At 76.0% G+C, this 13,159-nt stretch overlaps 7 non-coding genes across 7 annotated transcripts; all 7 read right to left on the bottom strand.

Annotated features, from left to right (window-relative positions):
- Positions 1-1,237: 1,237 nt before the first annotated feature.
- On the bottom strand, positions 1,238-1,356 carry LOC140597660 (5S ribosomal RNA). Its single transcript, XR_011999474.1, has one exon. It is a non-coding gene; the product is annotated as a 5S ribosomal RNA (ribosomal RNA).
- Positions 1,357-3,013: 1,657 nt separating this feature from the next.
- LOC140597659 (5S ribosomal RNA) lies at positions 3,014-3,132 on the bottom strand. The gene has a single exon (XR_011999473.1). It is a non-coding gene; the product is annotated as a 5S ribosomal RNA (ribosomal RNA).
- A 1,683-nt stretch (positions 3,133-4,815) lies between these two features.
- LOC140597664 (5S ribosomal RNA) lies at positions 4,816-4,934 on the bottom strand. Its single transcript, XR_011999478.1, has one exon. It is a non-coding gene; the product is annotated as a 5S ribosomal RNA (ribosomal RNA).
- Positions 4,935-6,597: 1,663 nt separating this feature from the next.
- LOC140597663 (5S ribosomal RNA) lies at positions 6,598-6,716 on the bottom strand. Its single transcript, XR_011999477.1, has one exon. It is a non-coding gene; the product is annotated as a 5S ribosomal RNA (ribosomal RNA).
- Positions 6,717-8,385: 1,669 nt separating this feature from the next.
- Positions 8,386-8,504, bottom strand: LOC140597662 (5S ribosomal RNA). The gene has a single exon (XR_011999476.1). It is a non-coding gene; the product is annotated as a 5S ribosomal RNA (ribosomal RNA).
- A 1,674-nt stretch (positions 8,505-10,178) lies between these two features.
- LOC140597661 (5S ribosomal RNA) lies at positions 10,179-10,297 on the bottom strand. The gene has a single exon (XR_011999475.1). It is a non-coding gene; the product is annotated as a 5S ribosomal RNA (ribosomal RNA).
- A 1,673-nt stretch (positions 10,298-11,970) lies between these two features.
- LOC140597658 (5S ribosomal RNA) lies at positions 11,971-12,089 on the bottom strand. Its single transcript, XR_011999472.1, has one exon. It is a non-coding gene; the product is annotated as a 5S ribosomal RNA (ribosomal RNA).
- Between the last annotated feature and the right edge of the window lie 1,070 nt (positions 12,090-13,159).

Below are 13,159 nucleotides of genomic sequence, written 5' to 3'. Positions count from 1 at the left end.
CTCAAAGCCAAGCCGGGGCCGCCCGCGCCGCCGGACCCCATCCTCGGACAGGCAGGGACACAGACACAGGTGCCCACGACAGACAGACAGACACACACACACACACACACACAGACGGAGGGACACGGGCACTCGGAGCTGGGCCACAAGGCCTGTGGGGGCGAGGCAGCCACCCCGCCGGAGGGGCGCAGGCCCTGGAGCTGCCTTAGGAGCCCTGGCAGCCGCGGGCCCTGCAGCCACGGTGTCAGGGATGCCGTTCTGCCCCCATTCCTGCCCATCAGCCGAACCGCCGCGGGACCGTGTGCCTGTGTTGCGTGCGCGGCGCCCACGCCCAGGTGCGGAGCGAGTCTCTCTTGTGTCTCTTGCTGTGTTGCGCGCGGCCCTTTTCGGCATGGGTGCCGGCCGCCCCCGCGTCGCTGTGGCCTTGGCTGTTGCGGGGCCGCGGAGCGCGCAGCCCGGTGCCAACGGGGCCTGAGGCCCCGGGCGGTCGGGCCATCTGGTGTCCCGGGCCCGCGGAGCGTGGACGTCGTGGCTGAGGGCCGAAGGGACGGTGGTCCGCGGGGGAGGCAGGGCATGTCCTTCGGAGAGAAGGTGCAGGCGGGCCCGGGCCGAAGGTGGGGGGGGTTGCGGGTGGCTGGGTGGCTTGGAGGCTGGGGGCGGTGCCAGGGAATTGCTAGGGGCTGGGGGCGGGCCTGGGGGCGGAGATTGGGGCGGGGCGAGGAGGGCCCGCAGGCGGGCCCGGCCCCGGCCCCGGCCCCGGCCCCGGCCCCCAAAGCCCCGCCCCGGCCCCCCGGAGGGGCTCGCAGGCCTGGGGAGACGGGATCCAGCCCCCGCCCGGCTCCCCCCAGCGACCGCCCCCTCCCCGCCCCGGCCCCGAGGTTCCTGCTGTCGCCCCGTCCCCTCCGTCGGCCGCCTTCGGGCCCCCGCGGCGCCCTGGGACGCGCGGCCGGCTAGGACGTGGGTGGGTGTGCTTGAAGGGCGGGCTGCGAGGGTGAAGGGCTTGAGAGGAAGAGGAGGTGGTGCATGTGTGTGGCCTCCTGCCCGTGCAGCCGGCGCCCTCGGTGCTCCGCGGCGCCCTGCGGTGCTTCCGGCGGGGCGGGGGCCATGCCACGGGTCGCCCGGAGGGGGGCGCCGCCGCCGCCGCCGCCGCCGCCGCCGCCGCCGCCGCCGCGTTGGTCGAGGGGGCGTTGGCGGCCAAGGGACAGACAGGAAGGCAGGCAAAAGGCCGAGGAAAAAAAGCCTACAGCACCCGGTATTCCCAGGCGGTCTCCCATCCAAGTACTAACCAGGCCCGACCCTGCTTAGCTTCCGAGATCAGACGAGATCGGGCGCGTTCAGGGTGGTATGGCCGTAGACGTCCGCGGCTGCCGCTGGGCGCCCCAAGAGCCTGCTCTGCGCCTCTCCGGGCCAGGCGCCCGCCGCTCCTCAGCCCTCCGCCCGCCCGATCGCGCCAGCCCGCCTGCATGCTCGCCTGCCGGCCCGACTGATTGATTGACTGACCGCCTCCCGCGCCACGCCCGGGGTGGCGGAGGGCGCCTGCCCCGGGCCGGGCGGGGGGGGTGGGGGCCAAGACGCCTCCCGCACCCCGGAGCGGAGGCTGTCGCCGGAGCCCGGGCGCGCTCCCGTCCCCGGCCTGGCGGGCGCGTCGCCGCCGCTCGGCTCCCCGGATGGCACGCCGCCCCACCTCGGACCGCTCACTGGCTGGGGGGGTGCCGCGGGCCGGCGCCGGCCGGCTCCGGACGACCCCTGGCCTCTCCTGTTCTTCAGCCGGCCTGGCTCAAAGCCAAGCCGGGGCCGCCCGCGCCGCCGGACCCCATCCTCGGACAGGCAGGGACACAGACACAGGTGCCCACGACAGACAGACAGACACACACACACACACACACACAGACGGAGGGACACGGGCACTCGGAGCTGGGCCACAAGGCCTGTGGGGGCGAGGCAGCCACCCCGCCGGAGGGGCGCAGGCCCTGGAGCTGCCTTAGGAGCCCTGGCAGCCGCGGGCCCTGCAGCCACGGTGTCAGGGATGCCGTTCTGCCCCCATTCCTGCCCATCAGCCGAACCGCCGCGGGACCGTGTGCCTGTGTTGCGTGCGCGGCGCCCACGCCCAGGCGCGGAGCGAGTCTCTCTTGTGTCTCTTGCTGTGTTGCGCGCGGCCCTTTTCGGCATGGGTGCCGGCCGCCCCCGCGTCGCTGTGGCCTTGGCTGTTGCGGGGCCGCGGAGCGCGCAGCCCGGTGCCAACGGGGCCTGAGGCCCCGGGCGGTCGGGCCATCTGGTGTCCCGGGCCCGCGGAGCGTGGACGTCGTGGCTGAGGGCCGAAGGGACGGTGGTCCGCGGGGGAGGCAGGGCATGTCCTTCGGAGAGAAGGTGCAGGCGGGCCCGGGCCGAAGGTGGGGGGGGTTGCGGGTGGCTGGGTGGCTTGGAGGCTGGGGGCGGTGCCAGGGAATTGCTAGGGGCTGGGGGCGGGCCTGGGGGCGGAGATTGGGGCGGGGCGAGGAGGGCCCGCAGGCGGGCCCGGCCCCGGCCCCGGCCCCGGCCCCGGCCCCCAAAGCCCCGCCCCGGCCCCCCGGAGGGGCTCGCAGGCCTGCGGAGACGGGATCCAGCCCCCGCCCGGCTCCCCCCAGCGACCGCCCCCTCCCCGCCCCGGCCCCGAGGTTCCTGCTGTCGCCCCGTCCCCTCCGTCGGCCGCCTTCGGGCCCCCGCGGCGCCCTGGGACGCGCGGCCGGCTAGGACGTGGGTGGGTGTGCTTGAAGGGCGGGCTGCGAGGGTGAAGGGCTTGAGAGGAAGAGGAGGTGGTGCATGTGTGTGGCCTCCTGCCCGTGCAGCCGGCGCCCTCGGTGCTCCGCGGCGCCCTGCGGTGCTTCCGGCGGGGCGGGGGCCATGCCACGGGTCGCCCGGAGGGGGGCGCCGCCGCCGCCGCCGCCGCCGCCGCCGCCGCCGCCGCCGCGTTGGTCGAGGGGGCGTTGGCGGCCAAGGGACAGACAGGAAGGCAGGCAAAAGGCCGAGGAAAAAAAGCCTACAGCACCCGGTATTCCCAGGCGGTCTCCCATCCAAGTACTAACCAGGCCCGACCCTGCTTAGCTTCCGAGATCAGACGAGATCGGGCGCGTTCAGGGTGGTATGGCCGTAGACGTCCGCGGCTGCCGCTGGGCGCCCCAAGAGCCTGCTCTGCGCCTCTCCGGGCCAGGCGCCCGCCGCTCCTCAGCCCTCCGCCCGCCCGATCGCGCCAGCCCGCCTGCATGCTCGCCTGCCGGCCCGACTGATTGATTGACTGACCGCCTCCCGCGCCGCGCCCGGGGTGGCGGAGGGCGCCTGCCCCGGGCCGGGCGGGGGGGGTGGGGGCCAAGACGCCTCCCGCACCCCGGAGCGGAGGCTGTCGCCGGAGCCCGGGCGCGCTCCCGTCCCCGGCCTGGCGGGCGCGTCGCCGCCGCTCGGCTCCCCGGATGGCACGCCGCCCCACCTCGGACCGCTCACTGGCTGGGGGGGTGCCGCGGGCCGGCGCCGGCCGGCTCCGGACGACCCCTGGCCTCTCCTGTTCTTCAGCCGGCCTGGCTCAAAGCCAAGCCGGGGCCGCCCGCGCCGCCGGACCCCATCCTCGGACAGGCAGGGACACAGACACAGGTGCCCACGACAGACAGACAGACACACACACACACACACACACAGACGGAGGGACACGGGCACTCGGAGCTGGGCCACAAGGCCTGTGGGGGCGAGGCAGCCACCCCGCCGGAGGGGCGCAGGCCCTGGAGCTGCCTTAGGAGCCCTGGCAGCCGCGGGCCCTGCAGCCACGGTGTCAGGGATGCCGTTCTGCCCCCATTCCTGCCCATCAGCCGAACCGCCGCGGGACCGTGTGCCTGTGTTGCGTGCGCGGCGCCCACGCCCAGGCGCGGAGCGAGTCTCTCTTGTGTCTCTTGCTGTGTTGCGCGCGGCCCTTTTCGGCATGGGTGCCGGCCGCCCCCGCGTCGCTGTGGCCTTGGCTGTTGCGGGGCCGCGGAGCGCGCAGCCTGGTGCCAACGGGGCCTGAGGCCCCGGGCGGTCGGGCCATCTGGTGTCCCGGGCCCGCGGAGCGTGGACGTCGTGGCTGAGGGCCGAAGGGACGGTGGTCCGCGGGGGAGGCAGGGCATGTCCTTCGGAGAGAAGGTGCAGGCGGGCCCGGGCCGAAGGTGGGGGGGGTTGCGGGTGGCTGGGTGGCTTGGAGGCTGGGGGCGGTGCCAGGGAATTGCTAGGGGCTGGGGGCGGGCCTGGGGGCGGAGATTGGGGCGGGGCGAGGAGGGCCCGCAGGCGGGCCCGGCCCCGGCCCCGGCCCCGGCCCCCAAAGCCCCGCCCCGGCCCCGGCCCCCAAAGCCCCGCCCCGGCCCCCCGGAGGGGCTCGCAGGCCTGCGGAGACGGGATCCAGCCCCCGCCCGGCTCCCCCCAGCGACCGCCCCCTCCCCGCCCCGGCCCCGAGGTTCCTGCTGTCGCCCCGTCCCCTCCGTCGGCCGCCTTCGGGCCCCCGCGGCGCCCTGGGACGCGCGGCCGGCTAGGACGTGGGTGGGTGTGCTTGAAGGGCGGGCTGCGAGGGTGAAGGGCTTGAGAGGAAGAGGAGGTGGTGCATGTGTGTGGCCTCCTGCCCGTGCAGCCGGCGCCCTCGGTGCTCCGCGGCGCCCTGCGGTGCTTCCGGCGGGGCGGGGGCCATGCCACGGGTCGCCCGGAGGGGGGCGCCGCCGCCGCCGCCGCCGCCGCCGCCGCCGCCGCCGCCGCCGCCGCGTTGGTCGAGGGGGCGTTGGCGGCCAAGGGACAGACAGGAAGGCAGGCAAAAGGCCGAGGAAAAAAAGCCTACAGCACCCGGTATTCCCAGGCGGTCTCCCATCCAAGTACTAACCAGGCCCGACCCTGCTTAGCTTCCGAGATCAGACGAGATCGGGCGCGTTCAGGGTGGTATGGCCGTAGACGTCCGCGGCTGCCGCTGGGCGCCCCAAGAGCCTGCTCTGCGCCTCTCCGGGCCAGGCGCCCGCCGCTCCTCAGCCCTCCGCCCGCCCGATCGCGCCAGCCCGCCTGCATGCTCGCCTGCCGGCCCGACTGATTGATTGACTGACCGCCTCCCGCGCCGCGCCCGGGGTGGCGGAGGGCGCCTGCCCCGGGCCGGGCGGGGGGGGTGGGGGCCAAGACGCCTCCCGCACCCCGGAGCGGAGGCTGTCGCCGGAGCCCGGGCGCGCTCCCGTCCCCGGCCTGGCGGGCGCGTCGCCGCCGCTCGGCTCCCCGGATGGCACGCCGCCCCACCTCGGACCGCTCACTGGCTGGGGGGGTGCCGCGGGCCGGCGCCGGCCGGCTCCGGACGACCCCTGGCCTCTCCTGTTCTTCAGCCGGCCTGGCTCAAAGCCAAGCCGGGGCCGCCCGCGCCGCCGGACCCCATCCTCGGACAGGCAGGGACACAGACACAGGTGCCCACGACAGACAGACAGACACACACACACACACACACAGACGGAGGGACACGGGCACTCGGAGCTGGGCCACAAGGCCTGTGGGGGCGAGGCAGCCACCCCGCCGGAGGGGCGCAGGCCCTGGAGCTGCCTTAGGAGCCCTGGCAGCCGCGGGCCCTGCAGCCACGGTGTCAGGGATGCCGTTCTGCCCCCATTCCTGCCCATCAGCCGAACCGCCGCGGGACCGTGTGCCTGTGTTGCGTGCGCGGCGCCCACGCCCAGGCGCGGAGCGAGTCTCTCTTGTGTCTCTTGCTGTGTTGCGCGCGGCCCTTTTCGGCATGGGTGCCGGCCGCCCCCGCGTCGCTGTGGCCTTGGCTGTTGCGGGGCCGCGGAGCGCGCAGCCCGGTGCCAACGGGGCCTGAGGCCCCGGGCGGTCGGGCCATCTGGTGTCCCGGGCCCGCGGAGCGTGGACGTCGTGGCTGAGGGCCGAAGGGACGGTGGTCCGCGGGGGAGGCAGGGCATGTCCTTCGGAGAGAAGGTGCAGGCGGGCCCGGGCCGAAGGTGGGGGGGGTTGCGGGTGGCTGGGTGGCTTGGAGGCTGGGGGCGGTGCCAGGGAATTGCTAGGGGCTGGGGGCGGGCCTGGGGGCGGAGATTGGGGCGGGGCGAGGAGGGCCCGCAGGCGGGCCCGGCCCCGGCCCCGGCCCCGGCCCCCAAAGCCCCGCCCCGGCCCCGGCCCCCAAAGCCCCGCCCCGGCCCCCCGGAGGGGCTCGCAGGCCTGCGGAGACGGGATCCAGCCCCCGCCCGGCTCCCCCCAGCGACCGCCCCCTCCCCGCCCCGGCCCCGAGGTTCCTGCTGTCGCCCCGTCCCCTCCGTCGGCCGCCTTCGGGCCCCCGCGGCGCCCTGGGACGCGCGGCCGGCTAGGACGTGGGTGGGTGTGCTTGAAGGGCGGGCTGCGAGGGTGAAGGGCTTGAGAGGAAGAGGAGGTGGTGCATGTGTGTGGCCTCCTGCCCGTGCAGCCGGCGCCCTCGGTGCTCCGCGGCGCCCTGCGGTGCTTCCGGCGGGGCGGGGGCCATGCCACGGGTCGCCCGGAGGGGGGCGCCGCCGCCGCCGCCGCCGCCGCCGCCGCGTTGGTCGAGGGGGCGTTGGCGGCCAAGGGACAGACAGGAAGGCAGGCAAAAGGCCGAGGAAAAAAAGCCTACAGCACCCGGTATTCCCAGGCGGTCTCCCATCCAAGTACTAACCAGGCCCGACCCTGCTTAGCTTCCGAGATCAGACGAGATCGGGCGCGTTCAGGGTGGTATGGCCGTAGACGTCCGCGGCTGCCGCTGGGCGCCCCAAGAGCCTGCTCTGCGCCTCTCCGGGCCAGGCGCCCGCCGCTCCTCAGCCCTCCGCCCGCCCGATCGCGCCAGCCCGCCTGCATGCTCGCCTGCCGGCCCGACTGATTGATTGACTGACCGCCTCCCGCGCCGCGCCCGGGGTGGCGGAGGGCGCCTGCCCCGGGCCGGGCGGGGGGGGTGGGGGCCAAGACGCCTCCCGCACCCCGGAGCGGAGGCTGTCGCCGGAGCCCGGGCGCGCTCCCGTCCCCGGCCTGGCGGGCGCGTCGCCGCCGCTCGGCTCCCCGGATGGCACGCCGCCCCACCTCGGACCGCTCACTGGCTGGGGGGGTGCCGCGGGCCGGCGCCGGCCGGCTCCGGACGACCCCTGGCCTCTCCTGTTCTTCAGCCGGCCTGGCTCAAAGCCAAGCCGGGGCCGCCCGCGCCGCCGGACCCCATCCTCGGACAGGCAGGGACACAGACACAGGTGCCCACGACAGACAGACAGACACACACACACACACACACACAGACGGAGGGACACGGGCACTCGGAGCTGGGCCACAAGGCCTGTGGGGGCGAGGCAGCCACCCCGCCGGAGGGGCGCAGGCCCTGGAGCTGCCTTAGGAGCCCTGGCAGCCGCGGGCCCTGCAGCCACGGTGTCAGGGATGCCGTTCTGCCCCCATTCCTGCCCATCAGCCGAACCGCCGCGGGACCGTGTGCCTGTGTTGCGTGCGCGGCGCCCACGCCCAGGCGCGGAGCGAGTCTCTCTTGTGTCTCTTGCTGTGTTGCGCGCGGCCCTTTTCGGCATGGGTGCCGGCCGCCCCCGCGTCGCTGTGGCCTTGGCTGTTGCGGGGCCGCGGAGCGCGCAGCCCGGTGCCAACGGGGCCTGAGGCCCCGGGCGGTCGGGCCATCTGGTGTCCCGGGCCCGCGGAGCGTGGACGTCGTGGCTGAGGGCCGAAGGGACGGTGGTCCGCGGGGGAGGCAGGGCATGTCCTTCGGAGAGAAGGTGCAGGCGGGCCCGGGCCGAAGGTGGGGGGGGTTGCGGGTGGCTGGGTGGCTTGGAGGCTGGGGGCGGTGCCAGGGAATTGCTAGGGGCTGGGGGCGGGCCTGGGGGCGGAGATTGGGGCGGGGCGAGGAGGGCCCGCAGGCGGGCCCGGCCCCGGCCCCGGCCCCGGCCCCCAAAGCCCCGCCCCGGCCCCGGCCCCCAAAGCCCCGCCCCGGCCCCCCGGAGGGGCTCGCAGGCCTGCGGAGACGGGATCCAGCCCCCGCCCGGCTCCCCCCAGCGACCGCCCCCTCCCCGCCCCGGCCCCGAGGTTCCTGCTGTCGCCCCGTCCCCTCCGTCGGCCGCCTTCGGGCCCCCGCGGCGCCCTGGGACGCGCGGCCGGCTAGGACGTGGGTGGGTGTGCTTGAAGGGCGGGCTGCGAGGGTGAAGGGCTTGAGAGGAAGAGGAGGTGGTGCATGTGTGTGGCCTCCTGCCCGTGCAGCCGGCGCCCTCGGTGCTCCGCGGCGCCCTGCGGTGCTTCCGGCGGGGCGGGGGCCATGCCACGGGTCGCCCGGAGGCGCGCGCGCGCCGCCGCCGCCGCCGCCGCCGCCGCCGCGTTGGTCGAGGGGGCGTTGGCGGCCAAGGGACAGACAGGAAGGCAGGCAAAAGGCCGAGGAAAAAAAGCCTACAGCACCCGGTATTCCCAGGCGGTCTCCCATCCAAGTACTAACCAGGCCCGACCCTGCTTAGCTTCCGAGATCAGACGAGATCGGGCGCGTTCAGGGTGGTATGGCCGTAGACGTCCGCGGCTGCCGCTGGGCGCCCCAAGAGCCTGCTCTGCGCCTCTCCGGGCCAGGCGCCCGCCGCTCCTCAGCCCTCCGCCCGCCCGATCGCGCCAGCCCGCCTGCATGCTCGCCTGCCGGCCCGACTGATTGATTGACTGACCGCCTCCCGCGCCGCGCCCGGGGTGGCGGAGGGCGCCTGCCCCGGGCCGGGCGGGGGGGGTGGGGGCCAAGACGCCTCCCGCACCCCGGAGCGGAGGCTGTCGCCGGAGCCCGGGCGCGCTCCCGTCCCCGGCCTGGCGGGCGCGTCGCCGCCGCTCGGCTCCCCGGATGGCACGCCGCCCCACCTCGGACCGCTCACTGGCTGGGGGGGTGCCGCGGGCCGGCGCCGGCCGGCTCCGGACGACCCCTGGCCTCTCCTGTTCTTCAGCCGGCCTGGCTCAAAGCCAAGCCGGGGCCGCCCGCGCCGCCGGACCCCATCCTCGGACAGGCAGGGACACAGACACAGGTGCCCACGACAGACAGACAGACACACACACACACACACACACAGACGGAGGGACACGGGCACTCGGAGCTGGGCCACAAGGCCTGTGGGGGCGAGGCAGCCACCCCGCCGGAGGGGCGCAGGCCCTGGAGCTGCCTTAGGAGCCCTGGCAGCCGCGGGCCCTGCAGCCACGGTGTCAGGGATGCCGTTCTGCCCCCATTCCTGCCCATCAGCCGAACCGCCGCGGGACCGTGTGCCTGTGTTGCGTGCGCGGCGCCCACGCCCAGGCGCGGAGCGAGTCTCTCTTGTGTCTCTTGCTGTGTTGCGCGCGGCCCTTTTCGGCATGGGTGCCGGCCGCCCCCGCGTCGCTGTGGCCTTGGCTGTTGCGGGGCCGCGGAGCGCGCAGCCCGGTGCCAACGGGGCCTGAGGCCCCGGGCGGTCGGGCCATCTGGTGTCCTGGGCCCGCGGAGCGTGGACGTCGTGGCTGAGGGCCGAAGGGACGGTGGTCCGCGGGGGAGGCAGGGCATGTCCTTCGGAGAGAAGGTGCAGGCGGGCCCGGGCCGAAGGTGGGGGGGGTTGCGGGTGGCTGGGTGGCTTGGAGGCTGGGGGCGGTGCCAGGGAATTGCTAGGGGCTGGGGGCGGGCCTGGGGGCGGAGATTGGGGCGGGGCGAGGAGGGCCCGCAGGCGGGCCCGGCCCCGGCCCCGGCCCCGGCCCCCAAAGCCCCGCCCCGGCCCCGGCCCCCAAAGCCCCGCCCCGGCCCCCCGGAGGGGCTCGCAGGCCTGCGGAGACGGGATCCAGCCCCCGCCCGGCTCCCCCCAGCGACCGCCCCCTCCCCGCCCCGGCCCCGAGGTTCCTGCTGTCGCCCCGTCCCCTCCGTCGGCCGCCTTCGGGCCCCCGCGGCGCCCTGGGACGCGCGGCCGGCTAGGACGTGGGTGGGTGTGCTTGAAGGGCGGGCTGCGAGGGTGAAGGGCTTGAGAGGAAGAGGAGGTGGTGCATGTGTGTGGCCTCCTGCCCGTGCAGCCGGCGCCCTCGGTGCTCCGCGGCGCCCTGCGGTGCTTCCGGCGGGGCGGGGGCCATGCCACGGGTCGCCCGGAGGGGGGCGCCGCCGCCGCCGCCGCCGCCGCCGCCGCCGCCGCCGCGTTGGTCGAGGGGGCGTTGGCGGCCAAGGGACAGACAGGAAGGCAGGCAAAAGGCCGAGGAAAAAAAGCCTACAGCACCCGGTATTCCCAGGCGGTCTCCCATCCAAGTACTAACCAGGCCCGACCCTGCTTAGCTTCCGAGATCAGACGAGATCGGGCGCGTTCAGGGTGGTATGGCCGTAGACGTCCGCGGCTGCCGCTGGGCGCCCCAAGAGCCTGCTCTGCGCCTCTCCGGGCCAGGCGCCCGCCGCTCCTCAGCCCTCCGCCCGCCCGATCGCGCCAGCCCGCCTGCATGCTCGCCTGCCGGCCCGACTGATTGATTGACTGACCGCCTCCCGCGCCGCGCCCGGGGTGGCGGAGGGCGCCTGCCCCGGGCCGGGCGGGGGGGGTGGGGGCCAAGACGCCTCCCGCACCCCGGAGCGGAGGCTGTCGCCGGAGCCCGGGCGCGCTCCCGTCCCCGGCCTGGCGGGCGCGTCGCCGCCGCTCGGCTCCCCGGATGGCACGCCGCCCCACCTCGGACCGCTCACTGGCTGGGGGGGTGCCGCGGGCCGGCGCCGGCCGGCTCCGGACGACCCCTGGCCTCTCCTGTTCTTCAGCCGGCCTGGCTCAAAGCCAAGCCGGGGCCGCCCGCGCCGCCGGACCCCATCCTCGGACAGGCAGGGACACAGACACAGGTGCCCACGACAGACAGACAGACACACACACACACACACACACAGACGGAGGGACACGGGCACTCGGAGCTGGGCCACAAGGCCTGTGGGGGCGAGGCAGCCACCCCGCCGGAGGGGCGCAGGCCCTGGAGCTGCCTTAGGAGCCCTGGCAGCCGCGGGCCCTGCAGCCACGGTGTCAGGGATGCCGTTCTGCCCCCATTCCTGCCCATCAGCCGAACCGCCGCGGGACCGTGTGCCTGTGTTGCGTGCGCGGCGCCCACGCCCAGGCGCGGAGCGAGTCTCTCTTGTGTCTCTTGCTGTGTTGCGCGCGGCCCTTTTCGGCATGGGTGCCGGCCGCCCCCGCGTCGCTGTGGCCTTGGCTGTTGCGGGGCCGCGGAGCGCGCAGCCCGGTGCCAACGGGGCCTGAGGCCCCGGGCGGTCGGGCCATCTGGTGTCCCGGGCCCGCGGAGCGTGGACGTCGTGGCTGAGGGCCGAAGGGACGGTGGTCCGCGGGGGAGGCAGGGCATGTCCTTCGGAGAGAAGGTGCAGGCGGGCCCGGGCCGAAGGTGGGGGGGGTTGCGGGTGGCTGGGTGGCTTGGAGGCTGGGGGCGGTGCCAGGGAATTGCTAGGGGCTGGGGGCGGGCCTGGGGGCGGAGATTGGGGCGGGGCGAGGAGGGCCCGCAGGCGGGCCGGCCCCGGCCCCGGCCCCGGCCCCCAAAGCCCCGCCCCGGCCCCGGCCCCCAAAGCCCCGCCCCGGCCCCCCGGAGGGGCTCGCAGGCCTGCGGAGACGGGATCCAGCCCCCGCCCGGCTCCCCCCAGCGACCGCCCCCTCCCCGCCCCGGCCCCGAGGTTCCTGCTGTCGCCCCGTCCCCTCCGTCGGCCGCCTTCGGGCCCCCGCGGCGCCCTGGGACGCGCGGCCGGCTAGGACGTGGGTGGGTGTGCTTGAAGGGCGGGCTGCGAGGGTGAAGGGCTTGAGAGGAAGAGGAGGTGGTGCATGTGTGTGGCCTCCTGCCCGTGCAGCCGGCGCCCTCGGTGCTCCGCGGCGCCCTGCGGTGCTTCCGGCGGGGCGGGGGCCATGCCACGGGTCGCCCGGAGGGGGGCGCCGCCGCCGCCGCCGCCGCCGCCGCCGCCGCCGCCGCGTTGGTCGAGGGGGCGTTGGCGGCCAAGGGACAGACAGGAAGGCAGGCAAAAGGCCGAGGAAAAAAAGCCTACAGCACCCGGTATTCCCAGGCGGTCTCCCATCCAAGTACTAACCAGGCCCGACCCTGCTTAGCTTCCGAGATCAGACGAGATCGGGCGCGTTCAGGGTGGTATGGCCGTAGACGTCCGCGGCTGCCGCTGGGCGCCCCAAGAGCCTGCTCTGCGCCTCTCCGGGCCAGGCGCCCGCCGCTCCTCAGCCCTCCGCCCGCCCGATCGCGCCAGCCCGCCTGCATGCTCGCCTGCCGGCCCGACTGATTGATTGACTGACCGCCTCCCGCGCCGCGCCCGGGGTGGCGGAGGGCGCCTGCCCCGGGCCGGGCGGGGGGGGTGGGGGCCAAGACGCCTCCCGCACCCCGGAGCGGAGGCTGTCGCCGGAGCCCGGGCGCGCTCCCGTCCCCGGCCTGGCGGGCGCGTCGCCGCCGCTCGGCTCCCCGGATGGCACGCCGCCCCACCTCGGACCGCTCACTGGCTGGGGGGGTGCCGCGGGCCGGCGCCGGCCGGCTCCGGACGACCCCTGGCCTCTCCTGTTCTTCAGCCGGCCTGGCTCAAAGCCAAGCCGGGGCCGCCCGCGCCGCCGGACCCCATCCTCGGACAGGCAGGGACACAGACACAGGTGCCCACGACAGACAGACAGACACACACACACACACACACACAGACGGAGGGACACGGGCACTCGGAGCTGGGCCACAAGGCCTGTGGGGGCGAGGCAGCCACCCCGCCGGAGGGGCGCAGGCCCTGGAGCTGCCTTAGGAGCCCTGGCAGCCGCGGGCCCTGCAGCCACGGTGTCAGGGATGCCGTTCTGCCCCCATTCCTGCCCATCAGCCGAACCGCCGCGGGACCGTGTGCCTGTGTTGCGTGCGCGGCGCCCACGCCCAGGCGCGGAGCGAGTCTCTCTTGTGTCTCTTGCTGTGTTGCGCGCGGCCCTTTTCGGCATGGGTGCCGGCCGCCCCCGCGTCGCTGTGGCCTTGGCTGTTGCGGGGCCGCGGAGCGCGCAGCCCGGTGCCAACGGGGCCTGAGGCCCCGGGCGGTCGGGCCATCTGGTGTCCCGGGCCCGCGGAGCGTGGACGTCGTGGCTGAGGGCCGAAGGGACGGTGGTCCGCGGGGGAGGCAGGGCATGTCCTTCGGAGAGAAGGTGCAGGCGGGCCCGGGCCGAAGGTGGGGGGGGTTGCGGGTGGCTGGGTGGCTTGGAGG

This window comes from Vulpes vulpes, unplaced genomic scaffold (assembly GCF_048418805.1).
Source record: "Vulpes vulpes isolate BD-2025 unplaced genomic scaffold, VulVul3 u000000855, whole genome shotgun sequence".
Classification (NCBI taxonomy): Eukaryota; Metazoa; Chordata; class Mammalia; order Carnivora; family Canidae; genus Vulpes; species Vulpes vulpes.
This window is presented reverse-complemented; position numbering and strand designations above follow the sequence as displayed.